This window comes from Lissotriton vulgaris, chromosome 11, assembly GCF_964263255.1.
Source record: "Lissotriton vulgaris chromosome 11, aLisVul1.2, whole genome shotgun sequence".
Taxonomy (NCBI): domain Eukaryota; kingdom Metazoa; phylum Chordata; class Amphibia; order Caudata; family Salamandridae; genus Lissotriton; species Lissotriton vulgaris.
This window is the reverse complement of record NC_141699.1, coordinates 710,691,375-710,701,041: the sequence shown is the minus strand read 5'-3', so window position 1 is coordinate 710,701,041 and position 9,667 is coordinate 710,691,375.

The following is a 9,667-nucleotide window of genomic DNA, read 5'->3' as shown; positions in this document are numbered from 1 at the left end:
GATGATGACACCCCTCCAAGCCCTGAACACTCAGACCCAGAGGCAGTACAATGTTGCCCACAAACGCACCAGGGGCATCGTGGAATGCACATTTGGCTGGTTGAAGTCACATTTCAGGTGCCTGGACATCACAGGTGGAAGGCTCCTATACAGCCCAGACATTGTGTGCAAGATGATTGTTGCATGTTGTGTGTTGCACAACATATGTGTACGCAGCAATGCCCCATGGATACAAGTGCCAGATGCACCGGACGACGCTGATGATGATGAGGCTGGTGGACCACACCCCACTGCAGCCGCAGCAGGAATAGCCCGTAGGAACACCATCATTGACAATTTCTTCTCATGTTAACGTTGCATTGTGACAGTCCTTATCGATCATGGGACAGTACGATGAATGACCACAGGCACAGCATGTGCAAATAAATGATTTCCAAGACATATTCCCTGCAAGCATGTCACTCATCTGTACAGGCACATCACTCAGACAAGCGTGAGTGCGACATGTGGAGCTAGTAATTTTTCAATTTGTTAATGGATGGTGGGTGTGTCTCCTCTGTGCAGAGAGGCTGTTTAGGGTGTCATGTATTCGAACTGCCAGTTCTGTGTGTCACAGTTAGTATGGTATTCCACTTTTTGGCCTTTACCATGTGTCCCAAATCATTCAATTTTGGTTGTCATTTGTGGCCTACAAGTGACAACAGGGCTTCTTTTGGGCTCAGATATGTGGCACCGTGATGCAGGGATGCACCCTGTGACTCAATTCCCAAGACATGGGCAACATGTATGTAAGGGGGAGTCACTGCCCCTACATTCGTCCATTCTTTCATAATTGTTTGATCATGGACATGGCACTGACTGTGTGCAGGAGGTGTTGATTGTCCCTCTGCAAAGTGAAGGGGAGATGCGGTTTCTCAGTGTGTTCCATGTATGTTTCCACATTGGCGCTGTTTAGATACGGCATGCATGTCAATGTACATTGTGACTGTTTGTGAGGAGATGCCTATCTGATGCGGGACAATGGTCATTTGTTCTACGTCACGGCTGAGGGGTTGTGCTTGTAAGTTGTCATCTCACCGATTTTTTACTCTGCTTATATGGAGCATTTTCCCGCATGACGTGTGGGAATCGCAGGCCTGTCACTGGTTATCGCTGAAGTTTGTATCGCGATTGGCCTCATCGCTCCTATTTTTTGCGTTAGTGTTTCGCGTTTTATCGGCAGTGTGTAGGTTTTAACAAGGACATTTGACGTGTTATCGTGAGCCTATTGCATGGTACCGCCGTGTTGAGAATGCTACGTCAGCACAGCATTATTTTCCCACGATAGATAGCGATGTGTAAAGTTGCAGTAAACTAATTTTGCGATGTTTATCACACGTTCTTGTGAATATCCCCATTATTTGTAAAAATAACAAACATTTTTTAAGACTTTTAAAACATACTTCATTAATACATCGTGATTATATGTAGTGAAGAGCTATGAACAAAAGCGATGACGCTTCCAAAAGATTCATGAAATAACCACAGCAAGACAGTGCTCTCAGGAGTAATAAAAATGATGGCATTGCATCAGTTTTCTCAAGCCACTATGAATTATCAGTCAAATACCAGATTCCAATGTATTCTGGGAATGCAGACATTCTGTCATCTAACACCAGTTTGTCTTCTGAAAATACACTGATTTTTTACTTAAATATCAGCTTGCTATTTTACTGACTTCACTTATATAGTGTTCTGATACTGACAATAGGTATCCAGGTGTCAGTGGCCTAATAGCTTCACCTTTGGAAGAGGTGTGCCTTGAAAAGGTGTTATTGCTGGTCAAATCGGTGCTACCTACTTATTAATTGACAGACTATTTCAGATCAAACTGGGCAGGTTTGAAAAGCAGTGCTCATCCTTGGGAGTTTGTTTCAAAGGAATCTCAGAAGTGAAGCATCTGTGGGAGATCCTCTGGGTTTTTTGGGAAAATTAAGCTCCCCAATTTTGGAAGCCTGATAGCCTGGTGCCATACCACAGAGACATCTTCTGCTCAATCACGATTTCTCAAATCTGATCCTAAGCTTCATCGAGCGCCAGTGGAATAAATTCTTGGCTCCAATCACCTAGGGCTAGATGTAGGTAAAATAGATTTACCGATTTTTAATTACCGAATTCTACCGAATCGGTAATTAAAAATCGGTAAATCTAAGCTGTGGACATGTAGGTATTCCAGATGTGCTGGAATACCGAATCGGAAGTAATCTGTATTTACTGATTCGGAAGCCCATAGGAATGAATGGGCATTACCGATTCGGTATTTACCGAATCGGTAAATACCGATTTCCACAAGGGTGCAGGGGGTGTCACTTTGACACCCTCTGGCACCCCCAAAACAGGCTCGGTGCCATGTGGCAGGCATACATGCCCTAAGGGCAGGTCTGCCTGTCACATGGCATAGGTGTGCATGCACACATGTGCATGCACACCGGAATCGGTATTTTACCATCAAATTGGATTTGATGGTAAAATACCGATTCTGTAAGGCCTCTGGGACTCAGAAGAGTCCCACCTACATCTGGGAGCCTCAGATTCGGTAAATTTACCGAATTTTTATTTTACCGATTCGGTAAAATTACCGATTCAGTAATTTTACTGAATCAGTAAAAAAATGCCCCCTACATACCTGTCACCCATTTACCGATCGGTAACGGCCAAAATCGGCCGTTACCGATCGGTAAATGGCCTGAAACGGCCACCTACATCTGGCCCTTATTCTCTACCTGAGCTCACAGAAAACCCATAAAGCAGCATCTCGGCTTTTAGAAAGACCAGCATGAAAAGCGTTTGCATACTCTAGAAGATCATTTGTTGCTTCATCCAAATCTACGGCTGTGTAAGACTGCAAGAGAAAGGGAAAAATAGTTTTGGAAACTCGTAACTCACAGTAGAAACATCGGATGTCACAAATCTGCCCTATTTACTTGTTGAGCCACGATGAGCTTCACTCTGAGGAGTTGCAAATTTAAATTTCACACAGGAAAAACCATACCCTGGTAGACAGTTAGAAGTTGTCTCTGTGGAGAAAAATCTGTTTAAGAGGATGTCATGATCCACAGTATCGAATGCTACCGAGAGGTCCAGCGTAACCAGTAGAAGAACGTGCTCCTCATATGCACAATTTAAGGCACCACCAGGGCTAGAAATCCAGCACCAATAATTAACGTAGACTCAGATTGTAATGGGGAGAGACACTAATGCCAATGGAAGAAGGACTTCTAATGACCAATATCTATTTCTACAACAAATTTGACTATGATAGATCATGTGGTCGTTGTAATATAATTAGCAAAAGTGTGGGGGTCTGCATTTTGTTTCTTCAGAAGTGGGATCATCTGTTTGCAGTAGGACAGAAGGAAAAGAGATATCATATGGAGAAGCCATTAAGTGTACTGATCACAGATAGTTGTAGAATGTTCTTTTAAAAACCATGCTAGAGTAGAGTTTAGAACTAAGTAGACTCAAATGATGATAGTAAGAGAAGAATAAACAAATTATTTACAAGTTGGAGCTCTGTTTTTTGGTGAAGAGTGTTTTGCTCTTGAAGAATAACTACGTACTTAGCAGGCATTCAAATATTTTGTCTTATAGATGATATTTAAACAGGAAACAATAATTTAAGGTCTTTGCAAACTTACTGGGATCTGTAGGAGGGTGTATACCTGACTATGGTTACCCCAGATTGTTCTGCCTAGTGTTTAGCTGGTTTTCGACTTAGTTGGCCTGGGATCCTGCTAATCAGGGTCCCAGGCTATCTGCTCTCCCTGTAAAATGGACACCATGCACCCTAGGTGCATAAGCAATCTGGTACTGGACACCTTATCAGCCCCTGTACAATGCACAATAGGTGCCCAGGGCATAGGTGCATCCAAGGCCTACCAGGGGCTGCAGCATATCTTTTGCCACCCCTTGCTGGTCCTTAAATTGACACAACTGGCGGATCACTCAGCTGGGGCAAGGTGGTGTAATCACCCCTTGCTTAGATATAGTATACCTATATCTAAACCTATATCTGGGCACATATATACCAATAAGTCACTCCTATGGCAGGCCTTAACAATCCTGGAGGCAGAGTGCTTGGTTTTATATGAGATGGTGCTCTAGCATGAGCTGAGCCTGTCTGCAGCTGTCGGGACCAACTCCCTTAGCTGTTCCGGGATATTGCCATACCATATACTCTTAAGTGCATTATAATCCTTGCGGTTATGTGCTAACTTTGGTTTGACTTTATCAAAACATGTCGTGTAAGGTGTCATATGATTTGGAATATTACCCCCTCGCCAGTCCTAGCGACGGGGGTAGCATTCCACCCTTCAAGAGGGAGAAGACATGTTACTTTGCTAAAACGCGGTTAATTCTAACCAGAGCCTCAGCATCACAAAATGGATGCTGCTGCCACCGATGCAAGTCTGACCTCCTGCTGCTGACCGAAACTTGGCAGAGGAGGCCTGGACAAAGGGTTTCCTGTCGCAGGGAGGTGCTACACCTCCCCAGACAGGAGATAGTGGATTGGGGCAGGGTGGGCTGAAAGAAACTAGACACTGCCTGGGAAGCACAAGGCTTCCCTTGCATAATCCAGTGAAACCGGTTCTGGGGCACACCAGCCCCAGTCCTGGTGCGAAACTGGACAAAGGGAAAGGGGTGTAACCACCCCCTTCCCTGGTCCCACCCATAGGAGGGACCTTACAGGTGATCCAGCCCACAGATTGGAATAAAGGTGGGAACAGTGCTCACGCACTCAGATTATCCTGACTGAAACTTTTGAAACAAACTCTGGACCCTTCGACATCCCACTCGACGTGGAAGACTGAAGAATCTCCCTTGTGGTCAAGGAGTGACCACCCTGTGCAAACAGGCACCATCAAGCGCCTCACCGTTTGCTTTTTGCAGTTCCCGCCGGAACGAGAGCAACAAAGATCAACAAGACCCAGCTTTCCCGCCTTCCAACAGCCCAATTCACAGTTCCAGCGAACCTGAGACCCTTGGAGGCGACTTGAAGCGTGGGGCCGGCCATCTTGGAAAAACCACGAAGTGCTGTCCGTGCAGCTCCCGAGGCTCCCTCGACGCTGTGCATTGGGGTTCGAGAAGCCCCAGCCCCGAACAGCTTTTGCACCAAAGCTCACCCCTTCACACTCACCGAGTGCTGCGTGGAGCCCTTCTGCATTTTCCTGCTCAACGCGTTGGTCCAGTTGCTTGCCCGTTGGCTAGTGGCCCCAGTACCAACAAATCTTTAAATTTACACTATTAGTCTGGTTGCTCCAGAAAAGCTTCACGACAACCACCTGATTGCGCCCGACATTGCCTGGTTCCTTCCTGGATCCGTCTTAGTCACTGCTGAGTGACCCAGACTCTGTCCCCTCTGCTTTCAGGTACTCTACATCTTCGATCCACCCTTGGATCCAACCGGACACTTCTCTTCCGGACGCCTGCAGCATCTTCATCTCCAGGCACCATCAGACTGCGTGACGAAACCCGACACACTTTGGCACCTGTGCACCCGCTTCCTGTGGGTGATGTAACTCGTGAACGCCAGTGCTCCTGCATTGGTATACACCTCTAGTGTCTAAGTATAAAGTTTGGTAATTCTAGTCCAGTCAGAAGACTCCTAAAACAGTAACTTTGTAACTTTTATGCACCATTGACTTTGCATTGGTGCATGCGTGTGCTTTTAGTGCTGCACCCAAGTCCCGCGGGCTTTTCCCGACTACACCACTGTTAGTTCCGGATATCCCCAGCGATTCCCAAGGCCCCGGGCCTTACCACTGTTCGATTAGTGATACTTATACCACTATTTTAGTATATGGTTTGAGTGGCCCCCCGGCCTCATGCATAATTGTGCAACTTTCATATGTTTTACTATGCTTTTGTTTAAACGCTTGTGCTTCTAGACTCATAAAGAGTATAGAGGATTATTCTGAGAATAAGTACATATATTTTTATAATATATAACTTGTGTGGTGTCCTTTCATTTGATATTACAGGATTGCATTTGATAAAACAGCTGACTTCACATGCCCTCTTGAGTTTAGCCTAAAGGCTGCTTAGTCCATGTTACCCCTAGGATAGCTTGTCTTTTTAAGGTTGACTTACAACTACCACCATAAGGGATTGTTTGGACTGATACAAGGTGCCCACAGAATTGTGGACATCATATACCAGGCCAACTTCTCACATTGGTGTGCAGCGGTTGGGATTTGAGCTTGCTGTTGTTTTACCATTGCAATCTTTTTATCAAATTGAAAGATCACATTAAGTACCTAGGTACATATAAACAAAGCTTACATATTTTAGTTCTACTGAACTTAGTAGTTGTAGATCAAAGGGCTTAGCACACCCTGCCTACAACTCACTAGCAAGGTACAGTAGGAAAACACTTAGTGTAGGTAAGTGCACCACTTACACCTCACTGGAATCATGTCTGGCACAGGTGAGCAACCCATTGCTCTGCCTGTGGATGGTGAACTTGCCAAGGCACCCTCCAGCTATGACAAACTCAGCCATAAGGACTTGAGTACCTTGTGTACTGCAAGGAGGCTGAAAAAGGGTCACAACCCTACCATTCCCATCCTGATAGCCATCCTGAAGAAGGATGATCTTGAGAAAGCTAGTGTAGTTCCCTCAGGGTCAGGAGATGGAGTGAATTCCCCGGAGACTGTGAACACCACCCCAGAGGTAGAAAATGAGGAAGTGAGCCCTGAATCAGAAGGTGAAGAGTCAGATCAGGATCAAGGGGATACACAGGTACCAGTTGGGAGGCTTAGCCAAGTCAACTTGTTCCTACATGGAAATGAAGAGGGCTAGCACCTCCCCAGAGTACATAACAGAATAGTTCCAGGCAATAGAAGAGTGCGATCTCCCTCAAGGGATTCTCACATTTCTAGTGCCTCAAGAGAATCTCAAAGGGGAATGACTTTCCCCCAGAGAAAAGAGCATAGGGCCAGAATGAGGGCTGTCCAACTCCAGATAGAGAGGGAAGAGGTAGCCTTGGCCCAAGCTAAACTTGCTTTAGCAAGGGAACACAAATTGAGTGGATTAGATTCCACTGGTGGCAGCAACATAACTCCTAAAGAGAAAGACAGGTCCTATGATCATAGAAACCTGAGCAAGATTGTGCCCCCCTACAGAGATGGGGATGACATCCACAAGTGGATAACTGCTCTTGGGAGAGCCTGCATGGTACTGCAGGTTCCTCAAGACCAGTGGGCTGCAATCTTATGGCTCTCCTTTTCTGAGAAAGGGAGAGATAAGCTCCTCACTGTTAGACAGGAGGATGCTAAAAACTACACTGTCCTGAAGAGTGCTCTAATTGATGGGTTTGGCTTAACCACTGAACAGTACAGGTTAATGTTCAGAGATACCCAGAAGACAAAGACTCAGGACTGGACTGATTTTGTAGATTGTGCTACTAAGGCTCTGGAAGGTTGGCTACTTGGCAGCAAAGTACATGACTATACAGGATTGTATAATTTGATTATGAGGGAGCAGATCCTTAGTAATTGTCAAAACCAGCTTTTGCACCAGTACCTGGTGGACTCAGATCTGGCCTCTCCACAAGAATTGGGTAAGAGGGCAGACAAATGGGTCAGAACCAGGATTAGGCCTAAGAATCAGGGTAATGACCAAAAGAAGGATACTTCCAAGGCTCAAGAGAAGGGTGGGGCTAAATCTAAAGACAAGTCTCCCACAGGGCCCCAAAACTCCAAGGATGGGGGTGGGTCCCAAAACAACTCCTCTAAACAGATGAAACCGTACTGCCATGCCTGTAAACAGACTGGCCACTGGAAAACAGACAGCTGTTGTCCAAAGAATAGCAATAAAGAAAATATACATCCAAGTAACACTCCAACACCTCCTGTTACTGTTAGCAGTAATCCCCCAGGTGGTGGGAGCACCCCCAAGAATTTGGTTGGGTTTACTTTTGGAACTCAGGTGGACTCTGGCCTCACCAGGTCCCCTACTACAGCTACTCTTGTCTGTGACAATGGCATGGGGTTTGCCAATTTCACTGATTGCCCAAACACTTTGAGCAAGTATAGACAAGAGCCCCTCATCAATGGTCTGAAAGTTGAGGCCTTTAGAGACACAGGGGCTAGCATCCCTATGGTGGCTGAGTGTCTAGTCCTCTCAAGGCAACTTTTACCTGGTGCCACATACCAGGTGACCAATATTGATGGAATACAAACCAATCATCCCATGGCAGTAGTAAATCTCAGCTTGGGAGGTGTCACTGGTCCAAAGAGAGTGGCAGCGTCAGCAAACTTGCCTGTAGATTGTCTACTTGGAAATGATTTGGAAATCTCAGCCTGGGCTGAGGTGGAACAGAAAATCCATTCTACAATGATAAATGTCCATGGAAAGGTTAATGGGGCTGTAATGGCTACAGCCCCAATCCAAGATGTCCTTCCTGAAAAGGTTGGTAGGGCTGTGCAAGACTCAGCCCCATCTTCAGCAGAATCCCTTCCTGAACAAGTTAGCAGAGCTTTTATGGTAACAGCCCATACCCAAACTAAGTCCCTTCCTGAAAAGGTTGGTGGGGCTGTGATGGCCGCAGCCCAAACTCAAACGGATTCATGTGTTGTGAAGCCTGAAACTATGGATCACTCCACACAAACAGAGAGCATTGAGGAGGAAGAGAAATCTCCCTCCCACCAGACATTAGGAAAGGGTCAGCCTCCTTAGGGAGCTGATCTTACCCCTGATGAAGGAACTGCCCCAAAGGTGGTTAGGCCTAGCCTGACAGAGCCCCTGATGGCAGTGGACCCTTCTCAGGTGGGACTCAGTCTGAAGCAGGTAACCTGCCCCTCTCTACCTTGCCTTAGCCAGCCCAGGGCTGCAGAGGTCAAGAAGGTCAGTGAGCCCCAAAGGGTCCCCTGTCAAATAAAGCACCCCCATCAGCAGATTAGGGGCACCAAAGCTAGCAGCCCTAGCAAGGTGAAAACTTAAAAAACTTCTGAGGGATACCCCTTAAAACTAGTTAGGGACCTCCCCCAAATGGGCACTGTTGGGCACAGCCAAACCTGGGACCCCAAGGCCCCAAACCTGACCTGTCCCTCCAGTAAGCCAACCAAAGGGACCCAGCCTCCAGCTTTAGGTAGCCAGAGGTTGACCCTGAGAGCACAGTGCAACTTAGTCAAGGAAAGAAAGGCACACATGGTGGAAGATGATTGGAGGAAGCTGAGCCCTACATTAGTGGAGCATCACTTCAGTACTCCATATCAACACCAGCCTTTTACTTTGCCAAAACACACCACAGATAGTAATTCCCCATGGTGGAGACCCTCTGATACTCCTGATGCAACCACCACTATAAGGGATTGTTTGGACTGATACAAGGTGCCCACAGAATTGTGGACATCATATACCAGGCCAACTTCTCACATTGATGTGCAGCGGTTGGGATTTGAGCTTGCTGTTGTTTTACCATTGCAATCTTTTTATCAAATTGAAAGATCACATTAAGTACCTAGGTACATATAAACAAAGCTTACATATTTAAGTTCTACTGAACTTAGTAGTTGTAGATCAAAGGGCTTAGCACACCCTGCCTACAACTCACTAGCAAGGTACAGTAGGAAAACACTTAGTGTAGGTAAGTGCACCACTTACACCTCACTAGAATCATGTCTGG